Source organism: Camelus ferus, chromosome 4 (genome assembly GCF_009834535.1).
Source record: "Camelus ferus isolate YT-003-E chromosome 4, BCGSAC_Cfer_1.0, whole genome shotgun sequence".
NCBI classification, from domain to species: Eukaryota; Metazoa; Chordata; class Mammalia; order Artiodactyla; family Camelidae; genus Camelus; species Camelus ferus.
The window spans coordinates 40,727,981-40,741,928 of NC_045699.1; the positions used below are offsets into that span (position 1 = coordinate 40,727,981).

General features: G+C 40.4%; 2 long non-coding RNA genes across 2 annotated transcripts in view; both read right to left on the bottom strand.

The window, feature by feature from the left end:
• Positions 1-6,042: 6,042 nt before the first annotated feature.
• Positions 6,043-8,831, bottom strand: LOC116663172. Its single transcript, XR_004319295.1, has 2 exons — positions 8,673-8,831; positions 6,043-7,850 (listed from the first exon to the last, which is right to left on the bottom strand). It is a non-coding gene; the product is annotated as an uncharacterized LOC116663172 (long non-coding RNA).
• An 18-nt stretch (positions 8,832-8,849) lies between these two features.
• Positions 8,850-13,948, bottom strand: part of LOC106730161 — a 38,405-nt gene continuing 33,306 nt past the window's right edge. The window contains exons 3-5 of the long non-coding RNA XR_001366601.2: positions 11,431-11,523; positions 10,533-10,643; positions 8,850-9,039 (exon numbers count right to left, since the gene is read on the bottom strand). This is a non-coding gene — a long non-coding RNA (uncharacterized LOC106730161). The remainder of the gene's footprint in view (positions 9,040-10,532; positions 10,644-11,430; positions 11,524-13,948) is intronic.

Consider the following 13,948-nt stretch of genomic DNA (forward strand, 5'->3'; position numbering starts at 1 on the left):
TGTGTTGATTCTAGTTTGTAACTGTGGGTTAGGCAAATTAGTTCTCAGGTATGACACCTACAGTACAAGCCATAAAAGAAAAAAAATTGGACTTCATCAAAATGCAAAACATTTGCTCTATGAAAGACACTACTAAAAAAATGAAAAGCCAAGCCAGAGACTGGGAGAAAATATTTGCAAATCACATATCTGACAAAAAAAAAAAAACCTTGTATCTGGACTATATGGAGAACTGTCGAAATTCAACAAAAAGAAAATGAACTGATTTTTTAAATGAGCGAAGGTTGGAACAGACATTTCACTAAAGAAGATATATGGATAGCCAGTAAGCACATGAAAGATGTCCAATGTCATTAGTCATTAGAGAAATGCAAATTAAAACCATGAAGAGAAGACTACACTTATCAGAATACTTTAAAAAAAACACTTAAAAAAATTCCATGCTGATGGGGATGAGGGACACCTGGAATCTCAGATACAGCTGCTGGAAATGCAGGGGTCCAACCACTTTGGAAAGCCTCAGGCAAAGGAATGTAGGTGCTGCAGTTGAAATCTGGCAGGCTTTGAGGAAGTGGTAAAGGGCAGGGGACTCTATGGGTGGGGTACCCGCAGTGTCTGTTTCCACTCCCATGTAACTGTACTTCAGTTCCCAATTCACTGAGGGCTCTGTCGGGTTCTTGTAAGTAGGCCAGCCTTAGCATAAAAACTCACCATCTTGCATATCCCACAAGGCTTTTCTGCAACCCTGACTAAAAGACACCAGAAAGAGGAGAAAAAACTGGGTGTTTTACTGCCAATTCCAGACACAATCAAACCGATAGCCCCTACACCAATGCCCCGTGTCTTTTGAGGTAAGCCTGCTCTGTCCCTCGAGGAAAGTGGCGAAGTTTGCCAGAATGACCAGATGCCATTCTCTTCACATGGCATGTCACTCAACAGATATGAAAAATGCTTTTGTAGGTTGAGGGTCCTGAGTGAGTCTAGTGAAGGAGTAGGAAGAGGGGAAGGGAGAAGAGGGGAAGGAAAGGGAAAGAACAAAAGCCCCTACATTTCTGCCAGCGCCTGGTCCAGCTCATGAGGTCCTCTCCCAGGGCAGGGCAGGTCCCCTCCTTATGGGAGGAGGCACTGAGAGAGCTCTTCTTGCATATAAAGTCCCCTGGGAACTTGTGTCTACATCTGCATTTCTACCTGCTCATCTACATCTGCTGCCCTGTGCCAAATATTCTGTACGTGTCTGCAAGATCTAAATATTCATCATGATGCTTATGAATCAAAGTCCTGAATCCTGTCCTGCCATCTAGTAAGGCAGACAGTGATGCAAAAACCAACCAACCAACAAACAGACCTGGGTAAGGGCCCCTCTGATTTCATCTCTATCTTCTGGCAACTCTATTAGGTAACTTTAAAAAACCAACTTCATTAGATATAATTTGCTTGCAATAAAATGCACACATTGAAAATTTACAACTTGATAAGTTTTAACACATGTATCTTGCCATATATAAGCGTCACTGTCATTGAGGTAACAGGTTATTTCCATCATGCCAAAACGTGCCCTTTGCAGCCAATCTCTGCCCCAGGAAACCACAGCTCTGCTTTCCATTACTCTAGATTAGTCTCGCCTTTTCTAGAATTCTAATGTATAAATGGAACTGTACATTATCATGCTTTTATATCTACTCAGTCTAATTTTTGAAATTCATTCATTTTTGTCGTGCAGGTTAGTAATTCATTCCTTTTTATACTGAATAGTATTCCAGATCATTTTTTAAATGTAAGAACAACTTTTTCACCTCTGGATTAAGAGCTAGACAGGAGATAGCAAGGTTAAATGTGTAAAGACGCCAGGCAAGTACTATAAATGAGAGACAGGGGCTGGTGTAAGAAAATTTATTCTCGAAACACTAGACCTTCCTGTTATAGCTTTGTTTTCCAAAAAAATTTTTTTTCTTCAACTTTGAGGAAAATATAAGATTAAGTATGATAATAAATGGCAAGTGTCACTTGGCCTTGATTTTTGGAGGCACAGCAAGGAATGAAGGGGATAATGGCAATTGCAATGATCAAAGCCCATATCCTAAGAGAAGCAACTTTGCTATGTGGAAATGGGGGACCAGGTTTTAAACCTTCTCATTGTCCTGGAGAAGCAGGAAACCTGGGTTTGTGTGTGAAATCTCCTGATTTTAAATGTTGGAAATAAATTTAAATTTTACTGAAACACCGGACAGTTCCCCCCAAAAACCTAGGGGCCAGAGGAGGACTGGGAAGCACTATGTTGTGTCCTCTGATGCGAACCGACTAAAAGCTAGCCCAAGCCACCCACCCCACTGCGCTTTCTGTAGAACCATCCTGGTCCTGTAAGGACCTCCTGGTCTAGAGGAAGCCCCAGGGTTGGCTTACCTCATTGGCTGCACGGAAGAGAAAGTTAAAAAGAGAAGCAAAAGTTGTTCTAAGGTCCCAAGAAGAAGAGAGAACGTGAATATTTGCTGCAAGCCAGCTACAATTATCTTTCATTTCTCCCACACTGCTGCAGTGTGGAGCATATACATTGGAATTACCTGGGGTGGAGATTCCCAGATCTCCTCCCAATTTACTTAATTAGGATCTCTAGCTTCTGGGGCTGCTGTGGATTTCCATTTTAACAGGCCCCTCGAGTAATTCTTCTCCACATGGAAGTCTGACGCCCACTGCATTGGATTTTTCTGCCTTTACTACAAACAGTTCAGTTGCCATTAAGAGTCCATTTTGTTCCACATCTAATTTTGAGGTCTCTCTGGTGGGAATAACAGTGATGGGGACAAAGGGAAGGCTTGCGCGCCCCCTAGGGGTTAGTTTGGACAGTGAAAAGCTTTATAATCAGTGATTTTGCAGAGGTGTTAGGAATAAAAATAACAGGTAGAATTCGTGAGCCTTCCACTGGCATCAGGCGTTCTGATTGGCCATTCACCTAAGTGATCTTATTTAAGCCTGTGAGGCAGGCGCTATTATTACCTGCATTTTACAGAGGAGGAAATTCAACTATAAATTCTGGGGCATGGTTGATCATGCCTTTTTCCTCAGTATCATTTCTTCACTTGGCCTTCGGGACACCATATGCTTTCCCGTTTGCCTCCTGTACCACTGGTTATTCCTCCTCGAGCTTCATTTTCATCCCCCGCTCTTCCCCAAGATCTATTCATTTTGGAGCCCCTCAGGGATCAGTCTTTGCTTTTCTTCTTTCCCTGAACTTTCTTAACGACAGTGACTCCCAAGTTTCTATCTTGTAAGCAACCTCCATCTTGAATTTTTGACTCATGTACTCTTGGATGCCTCACAGACATCTCATTTCAAACTTAACATGCCTAAATATGACGTTCTCATCCTCTCCCACAAACCAATCCCATTAGAGGTTTTTCCCATTTCAGGAGATGAGACGCCATCCTTCCAATGGCTCGTGCCAAAAACCTTGGTCTCATCTGACTCCTCTCTCTGACACCACTTCCCTCCTTCCCCATGGCTGCCACCCTGGTTTCAGGCACCACCATCTCTCACCTGGGTTACTGTTACAACCTCCTAGTTGGTCTTCTTGTTCCCAAACATGCCATTCAAGAGACTAGTCCCAACAAAGAAACCAGAGTGGTCTTTCTAAATGTAACTCAGATTGTGTCACTTCTCTGCCCAAACTCCTTCCAGGGCTTCCCATTTCACTCAGACTAAGGGCCGCAGTCCTTAAAGTGGCCAGTGAGGCCCTCTACCCAGCAGGGTTGCCTCTGGGTCTACCTGTTACCTCGTCTCCTGTTGGACTCCCCCCTCATTACTACACGCCAGCCACACTGGTCTCCATGCTGTTCCTTGCAGGTGCCTGGCTTGTTTCTGCCTTAAGACTTTTGCCCTGGCTCTTCCATCTGCCTGAAATATTCTCCCACCAGAAATCCACCTACTTAACTAGTTTACCTGCAAATCTTTATTCAAGTGTCACCCTCTCAAGGAGACCAACCTTGTCTCCTCTATTAAAAACTTCAAACTGTCCTTCCTCCTGTATGCCCAAACCTGCTATCATGCTCTACATTTCCCTAGCATTTGATGACCCTCCAACACAATGTACAATTTTTAATTAATTATTATGTTTTTAGTTATTGTTTTCTCCCCTCACTAGAATGTAAGGTCCAAGAAGCCTGGAGTTTTCAGTCCCTGAAATAGAATAGAATTATCTGTTGAATGAATAAGACATGGAAGGATTACATACCTAGTCCTAATTATTTCAATAACCCATTTGAGAAGTAAACCTGAATCATAAACAATTGTTTTCTCCTTATAGACAAGCAGAATATAGCTTCATGTCATCTGTCTGGGCAGCTTCTATGGGGCTGAATGCCGAGTACCAGAATCTACAGCTCCCCTTAAAGAAGTAACATACAGCAACGTGCTGTGTGTGTCAACAAACTCTTCTGGAGTAAGGTCGAGTTCCCACCAGTTATGTCACCCACAGAGCTGGACATTGTCTTCGTTACCCAATTTACATGATGAATATAATGGTGAGTTACAAGTAGTATTTTCCCTTACATTGAAAAGCAATATACATATCTGGAGGAAGCTCTAATTTGAAAAGATACATGCACCACAATGTTCACAGTAGCACTATTTGTAATAGCCAAGACATGGAAATGACAGATGGTTGCATAAAGAAGTGGGAGGGGTGTATAATGGAATACTACTCAGCCATAAAAGAGAATGAAATAGCAGCAACATGGATGGACCTGGAGATTGTCATTCTAACTGAAGTAAGCCAGAATGAGAAAGAAAAATACCATGTGATATCTCTTACATATGGGATCTGAAAAAAAAAAGACACAAATGAACTTATTTACAAAAGAGAAACAGACTCACAGACATAGAAAACAAATTTATGGTTACCAGAGGGGAAAGGAGGTGGGAAGGGATAAATTTGGAGTTCAAGATTTGCAGATTCTAACTACTGTATATAAAATAAATAAGTTTCTACTGTATAGCACAGGGGACTATATTCAATATCTTGTAGTAACCTATAGTGAAAAAAAATGAAAATGAATATATGTATGCATATGTATGATTGAAACATTATGTTGTACACCAGAAATTGACAGAACATTGTAAGCTGACTATACTTCAATAATAAAAATGCTCAAAAAAAGAGAAAAGCAATATACAGTCTGTATATGGTGTACACCATACAGTGGTGTATGTTTTCTATATACTATATGGTGTTTAAAGATGAGTTCCCAGAAGTTGTAACTCACAAAAAGAAGCAATGTCAAATTCTGTGAAAAGTATTTTCTATAATTAGGTCACTGAGTAAGGGTGACTTGCCATCAGATCTACCTTGATAAAGGATGCAGCAAATGGCTCTGCTCGGGGCTTTCTGAATTACCCACAACTGTCCTCACAGAGAAGCAAGTAACAGTTTCCTGTAGTAAGAACTTCAGGGGGCTGACATGCCCACAGCTGTGACTCACCGGGGTGAGTAGCACAGGGCTCTGGCCACGTGTTCTTCATGTCCTCTACTTAGCTGCTCAGACCCACACTGACTGATTGCAGAACCCCGATTGCAGACTGCCCTCCACGATTCAGCCTTCTGAAAGAAATCCAGACGCTGTTCCCCTGCTCTTTGTCACCAACCCCAAATCCTGCCCTGGTCTCACGTCTAGTCTTCCCCAGACGTCCCAGCATGACAACCACACGGCTGCTCCCGACCTGACGCACTTAGAAAAGGTGAAAGATGAAAGGCCAGGCTGTGTGGAGCTTGATGAATGAACACTTTGTAACGTTTGCTTCCACAATTCGCTTTTTTTCCCACTGAAAAGCCAGGGACTTCCAAGACTCAGTGTCAGAAAAGAAAGGGAGGGGCTAAAAAAAAACTGCACCTCCTGAAACATTTATCAAATTTACTCATTCAAATGCCCAGCAGTCTGACCAAACACACGCAACTACTTATAGTTCTATCTCTCAAAATAGGACAATTTGCTTCAAAGATGAGAGTCAGCTAAGGAGAACATTTGAAGATGAAAGAAAAGAGTCTAGTCTATGTCAATGATTACTGTGTCAATGCTGTATTTTTTGGTTGCAAAAGTCATTATCAGCTCAAAGGTATATATAAACAAAATAATAAATTTCAATCACTGGACCATCTTTAACTGTGGCAATCATTCATCCATTAAAGGAACCAAAATTTGGCATATTCCGTGGGAGCCAGTATCTCCTCCTCCACAGTGGATACCTGGTGGTAACATGTGACAAGGTGGCTTTGTAGCAAATGCACTTGAGCTTGTTGAAATACTTGCTTCCTATAACATGCAGGCCACTACACTCCGTAAGTTTTCCTCTCATTTTCCTGGCCACTTTTCACTCTCATTTCTGGTCCTTCTCATCACCCTGGCTTCTACTCATTGGCCTGATTGTCACAGATTCAGTCCTTGAAACTCTTCTCCACATTCTTTCCAGCAATGACCTCAGCCAGTCTTCTTGAAACTATCTATACATTTTTTATTTCTAGCCCAGAACTCTCCCCTGAATTCTAGACTCTTCTAAAGGAAAGTCTTACCTGACATCTCCATTTGGATATCTAGCAAGCATATCAAATTTACAATTCCCTAAACTCAACTCCTGATATCAGCCCCACTTCCACCAGCCACCATGTTTAAAATAACAATCACTACACCCTGTGCTCTTTTCCCCCTTTTTCCCCATATATTTTCTCCACCATGCCCATCACCATCTGGCAAAGGCCATACGGTGCTTGTTTATTTGTATAATGGTCACTGCACCTCTCAAGAACGCACATTCTATGAGGAAGGGATCTGTATCTGTTTTCCTTATTGCTATATTGCCAGAGCCTGGCACGGTGCTGGCTATACGGTAGAGGCTCCATAAATACTTGTTGAGTAAGTGAATATTTAAATAATGATGGTCAAAGCACTCCTCTGGGGAGATGATACATTTATGCCAGCGATGCTACCATTGCTCAAAATATCTTTATGGCAATAGTGAAGTAGGACCACCAGTTAGGAGGCTATTTTCAATAATCCTGGAGAAAGATGATGATGGTGTCAGTTCGAACAGGTGGTAGCAGAGGAGATACTGAGAAGTGATCGGCTTCTGGATATAATTTGAATAGAGATCCAACGGGTTGAGGTCAATGTTCACATCACATATGGAACCAGTCTCAGTATTTATGAGAGACCACTCCATTAAAAAAAGTAAAAATACAGTTGCTCTGCTAAATCACACACATTATTCACTAGTCCCAGAATCATATGACGGTTGGCTATTGCAGAAACCAAACTTCTACTTGAAAATGAAACAGAACCACTGAAGACGTTGAGAGTCTCCGAATGCAATTCCCTGTACAATGAAAGAATAACTGATTTGTATGAGCACGTTTTTATATTTGTGTGATTTGATCATCACAGCAATCCTCTGACGTCTTTGTTATTATTAACCTCATTTTTCAGATGAAAGAAAGAAGGCTCAGAGAGGTGAGCCAGTTTCCTCAAGAGCTCCCAGCTGCAGAGTGAGAGGATGGATCCAGGCCGGTTCACACATGTTCTTGATGAATAAGAGCAAAGTATTAGGAACAAAGGTACACGTTGTCTAGAAGAGGACACTCATTTGGAGCACTTCAGTATGTCTTGTCTAATCTTTCTCTTTCGACTTCACACTCCTGTCTCATCAGGACAACTCTGGAGGCTGGGAGCCCTGCAGCAAACACAAGACGTAGCCGGGGCACCAGGGCCAGGTGTGTTTTCCTGCTGTTCAGGCTGGGAACGAGCCTCCTCTCAATGGCCAAGGCCCTAGGTCAGGTGGTGCGGTTCCTCCAGATGCTGTTTCCAGTGTCCCTGGGAGAAAACGTAGCCATTGCCATGGGGATCCAATGCTTTCCAGGACTATGTGGCCAGCATTGTCTCGAGACAAGGAACTATTGTTCGGGTAGAAATAGAGCATGTTTCTCACTGGGGATTTGGGCTTGAATAAGGATTCACATTTCAACAATGCCTCCTTTTGTAAAAATGGCTGATTCCCGCCCCCCACCCCCACCCCTCCAGGCTTATGTGATTTCTTTTCAGACTCAGATCATGGCTTCTAACAACTGTTTCTCCTACAGTGTTTCTTAAGAATGTTAGGTATGTGTTCCTGAGTGTCAGGCACTCACGGAATAAACATGCCATTGAATATTAACATGAAGGCTTCGTGCTGTTCTGAGCACACTCTGGGATGGCTATGGCAGAAAGGCCAGGGGCAGGAAGGGATGTATTTCCAGGTGGCAGTTGGCAGTCATGGAAAGCAACATCTTCTGTGACTGACACTTTAGATACGTTATTCCAATTAATCCCCACAATCACCTGAGCAGATATTATGCAAGTTTTTACAAGCGGGGAACGTAATTAGGTAACTGGAGCAAAATCACACAGCTGGTGAGAGCGGAAGCTGGGACCAGTTCCCAGATTTCACTCCAAATCTGTTCTCTGTCCACTTCCTTTTCCCTTCTCCCTTGCTGACCTTGGCAAATTTCATTTTTTTCTCAGACAAGCCACCTGGTGGGAAGAGTGCATGAAATGGTGCTTGTGAACGCTTCTGCCACAGGGCATGTCACATAATAGGTACTCAATAAAAATCACATTTTCTCCTCCCTGTCTCCTTTCTGCATCGTCTCACCTTACCTTTCAAATTTCTCTTTTTCTTTTTCTTCTCCCTCCTGTTTTTTCAGCTCTCACTTTCTTTTCACACTCATTTGTTTTTCTCTGTAGAAAAACAAAACTTAAAGATCCCATTCCCAGCAACAACAAAAGCTTAAAAAAAAATCGCCTGGAATAAACCAATAAGAACTGCAAAGTCCACATGAAGAAAACGGTAACATTTTATTGAAGACACAAAAGAAGACCTGACTAGATGGAAAACTACATGGTTCTGGATGAAAGAGTAGATATTTCAAAGATGTCAATTTTGCAAATTAATCCATAAATTCAATGCAATCCCAGTACAAATCCTAACAGATCTGTTGAACTTGATAAGCTGATTTTACGGTTCCTGTGGAAGAGTAAACACACAAAAACAAGCAAAAAATTAAAGAAAAAAAAAATGAGGAAGAAACTGACTTTTCAGTTATCAGAATATACCAAGTTTATGTAAATTAAAGAATGCTGTATTGATTCAGAATAAAGTAATGGGCAAATGGAACCAGAAAGAACAATTCAGGAATAAAGGGACATTTAGAATATAAAAAGGGAGCATTTCAAATCATAGCAAAAAGGAAAGACTTGAAAAATTGTATTGAGAGGGTTGGAAATCCTGAAAAGATTCATTTAGTTTCTAATATCACATCATACACACAAAATCCAAATGGATTAAACTCTAAACACTAACTGAAAAAAAAAATTAGAAAGGAATTAGATTAAAATATAGTACATCAGTTTTTGTAATTTTAGGGGATGGTGAAGGCCTTCTCAGAAAGACACAAATTTCAGGTGCCATTAATAAAAAGATCTTATTTCAAAATATTAAAAGTTCTTTATGAAATAAGACACCAAAATAAAAGGTTCCAGTGAAAAGTCTTTGTAAAATATGTAAAACAAAGTATAATATATAAAATTTATTAAAAGCTCCCAGAATTATTAAAAGACATAAAATGTAAAACTGGAAAAAAGAAATGAAGAGATAATTCATTGAAAAATTAAAATATTAATAAAATATAGAAGATGCTCAATCTCAAAAATAATAAAGGAAATGCAAAATAAACAAGATATACTTTATAACCCATCAGGCTGTTAACAATTCAATAGACTGACACCAGTATTATCAGGTGGAAATGGGCAATTCATACACAGTTTGTAAGAGTGTAAATTGGTATAATCTTTTCTGATGACAGCTTAGAACTACCTATCAAAATTTAAGATAAGCTTATTCTTGGAGTTCTTAATTCCATTTCTAAGAATCAATTCTTCTGAAATATTCACAGATATTCATAAAATAAAACACGGATAATCACTGCAGCTTCATTTATAATAAAGGAAAATTGGAAGAAGACAGAAATTTCCCTTAATTAGAGAATGGTTAAATGAAATGTGGTTCATTTATACTGTGGAATACTATATGATGATAGAAAAAATGAGGCAGATTTTCATTTACTACTTAGAAGAGCTCCAAGACATATGGTCAAGTGAAAAAAAGCAGGATATCATGTGCTGTGAGCGAGGGTTTGGTTTTTCACTTTTTTTCATACTATTTGTATTATCTGTAGTAAGCACATTTTGCTTATGTAAATAAGAACAAAAGGAATCTTACTTAATCTTACTTAATTTGATCCAAGTAACCACAGCAGTACTCCTCTCGTTCTCATGTATTCACTACGTTTCCTGGGCTACACTCTCCCAGGTCAGGGGTGGGTGGGTAACACTAGGGGCAAGAGGCTGGAGGCCCAAGAGAACAAAGCAAAGGCGATGCTGAACTTGAACTAGCACAAGAGAGGAATGCTTCTCCTCAACTCCCAGCAAAGGATGCAGCTATCAGCAAGAATCACTTACTTAATTCCCTCTTTTGGTCTGGGCTTCAGTTGAAGTCCTTCCGGCAATGGAATCATGGTACCTGCCACCCAGCAGTGTGGCATCCACCTTCTGTTTCTTGGTAAACTCCCTCTGTCGCAGAGGAAAAACAGCACTGAGTATCTCTTGCCTCCTTCCCTTCTCCAAAACCTTCACCCCTGTTTAGCTGAAACTTTTAGGAAAAAAAGGAAAACTTAAAAAAATTTTTTGTAATATAAACATACACACATGAAGAGTATATATTTGACTTTGCATCAAACATTTTTTTTTTCTGGAAAAATTCCTTTAGAAAATTCAAAAGAAAATTATCATCGTTTATCACAAAATCATTATTCTCCTACAATACATCTTTGCCTATGTATTTCTTCTAGTTATTTTATACTCTTGGAACCATTTTCAAAATATTTATCTTCCATTAGGTTTTTCATCTAATTATGTTGCACTGTTTTCAGATTTTTTTCAGATGAGTATATTGGTTAGCCTAAGGTTCACATGACCGCAAGCAAGAACTAAAATTTTAAGTGATCCGAAAAATATGAAGCAGGATGAGTAATTTTGCACATACTGAAGAATACCAGAGTACTTGAGCATTTCTAGTAAAATGAACTCTGGTCTGAAAATCAAGAGACCTCAGCTCTGCGAATCAATGCCAGTCATTACGTACAATCTTGGACAAGGGTGTGTCCTCTTGGATATTTTAGATAGATGAGTTTCTTTACCTGTAAAGTGGACTGGGTAACAGAATTGTAAAACTCCCTTCCACTGATGAGATTCAAAGATTTCCGCTGATGCTTGGGCATGTAGCACAATTAGAACACAACTTAGAAACAGAAACAACAGTAGCAACAACATTAACAGGTACCATTCCAGGTGTGCTTACCGAGTGCGGAGAAACAGGCTATGTGCTTTATATATATATATCATCTTGTTTGTTCTTATCACTGCCATTTGAGGTTGAAATTATTTCCTCCATCTGTAGGTGAAGAAACAGAGACACGCGTCATTTTAAGGCTCTCCCTGCATTACACCATTACTGCTGCTGGGTGCAGAGAGGGAGGAGAGGAGGTTGGCAAGATGAGACCTTCAAGAATCTCTTGTTTCAGAAAGTGACTATGGCTCAAAGCTTCTTCCATTCCCTAGACTGTTCAGTTGTGGATGGGGCAATGAATTTCCATACTAGGCTGGAAATTTATAGCTGTGAGGGCATCCAGAAATTTTCCACTAAGATGAGAAATGATGTGTGTGGCTGAAGACAGATGAATCTTCCAGTTGAGCCTTACAAAAGACACTTCCAGGCCAGGTTCCTTGGCTGGCCGGATGCCTGAGATTCACTTATTGTGTGATTAAGTGACGGGCTTATGTTTCTAGAGCTAATGATTCAAAAGCTTTCTGTGATGTTAAGCTGAGACACGTGGAAAAACAAAAGGCAATTAGAAGCAATCAAAGCATTCAGAAATTAAGATTCAATTTCTGCATTTGCTAAACTCTTCATCAAGGAAGTCAGTAAAAAATTTTTAAAGCCCTGAATATCATACACAGAGAATTAAAACAGCAATCAGTTTTAAAATGTACACATGCTTCCCAGAACGCTTAGAACATTTAGGTCTGAGCCATTTTTCACTTGACTTATGTTGCATTTTTTCAGACATGAACACTCTCTTGAATGATATTTCTCTTTCAGTTTTGACAGCTGAATGAATGGACATGTAACTCCATGAATGCCAAAAACACCCTTATAAGCATCACAGAATAAAAGCCATACCGAGCTATTTATACTCTTTTAGTTACATTTTGTTTAAAAATATAGGCACCGGTGGCTGTGGCAGTGGGTAGTGACAGTGGAGGCAGGGAGGGGAGAGGAGAGAAGCAAGGTAGAGTTGGGTGAAGCCCCCTCACCTGCCTTCAGACAGGCCGGAGGGAACTGCTGTGAACTAAGGGGAGTGGAGGAGCCTGGCAGAGCTGTCTGCTCCCCCACCATCCTGCTGTCCCATCTCTCTCACCTTGGCCTCGAGATACTTTGAGCCTAAGTTACTCTCCCAGTAACTCAGGCCTTGGCTTCCCGGGAGTGACTGTCACCTCTTGGACCTGGTCTTCCAGAAGACTGGTGTATCTGTTTCCTAGAGCTGCTGTAACTAAGTACTCAAAACTGGGTTGGTTAAAATTAAACGTTTATTGTTTCAAAGTTCTGGAGGCTAGAAGTCTGAAATCAAGATGTCAGCAGGACCATGCTCTCATAGTTTCAGTTCTGGAATTTCCAGTTTTTTCAAATCACTTTTGTTTTTAATTTCTTCTTATTTATTCCCTCATTGTGTTTATTTTCCTTTTAAACTTTGACCTTGCTTTAAATCTTCGTCTGCTCATTCACCATCTCTGATTTTTCTAGGTATTTTTTACTGATTGATATTTTTCCTCATTATAAGTTAAATTTTCCTGTTTCTTCACATATAGAAATTTTTTATTGGATACTAGATATTAGCTGATATTTCTTAAGTATCTAAATTCTGTTGTCTCCTTTATAGAGTATTGGGCTTTGTTCTGGAAGGCAAACAATTTACTTGAAAATTAGCTTAATCTTTCCAAGTCTTCTTTATAAGATTCGTTTGGCAAAGTCTAAAGTGGCTTTTTTCCTCCTAGTGCTAGATCAGACATACTCCTAAGTTGTGGCTTTTAACAGGTCTCTACTATATGCTGTAGGTGTTCAATAAGTTCCCTCTACTCAGAGAGTACTGATCAGTACTCAAACACCTCCCACCCCTGTGCCATCCTTGGAGGATGCACGTCACAGCACTCTGCTAGTTGTTCTTTCTCTGGTAGTAATTCCCTTTGGCCTTATAAAGTCTAACTCTGTTAATGAATAGCCTCGTATTTATTCCATATTCAAGGGATCTGCTACACAGATTTCTGGATCTTCTCTACATAGCTTTGTTCTCTACATTAGTCTTCCAGGCAAATTCCCACCACCTCCGGATCCCTGAATGCTGGTCCTGTCTCTTCACTTCATTGGGATTACTATGCTCTGCTTGGTTTACCTGTCCCAGCACCACCATGTAGAAAGCGTGTCCATCCAGAAATCCAAGGCGTTTATGGACCTCATTTCATTTGTTTCCATTTTCTCAGGGGCCACATTCTCTCAGTCCTGACAGGTCTATTGAATAGTGCCTAAAACTAACTAATTACACGTTCATTTTTTTTTCACCTTAGGAATATTAGTCAGGTACCAAGTGCCTCATCACACTAGAAATTTAGATTTTTACTGGTGAAAACCCTCCCCCTATGTTAGATCAAGAAATCTCCATCCAGTACTTGAACAAAATCTGGATGCTGGTAAGAGTTCTGGAAGTAGGCCAGTGGTATGCGGATTTAGGGAGATAGTTGTTGCAGAGGGGGTCATTGTGTTT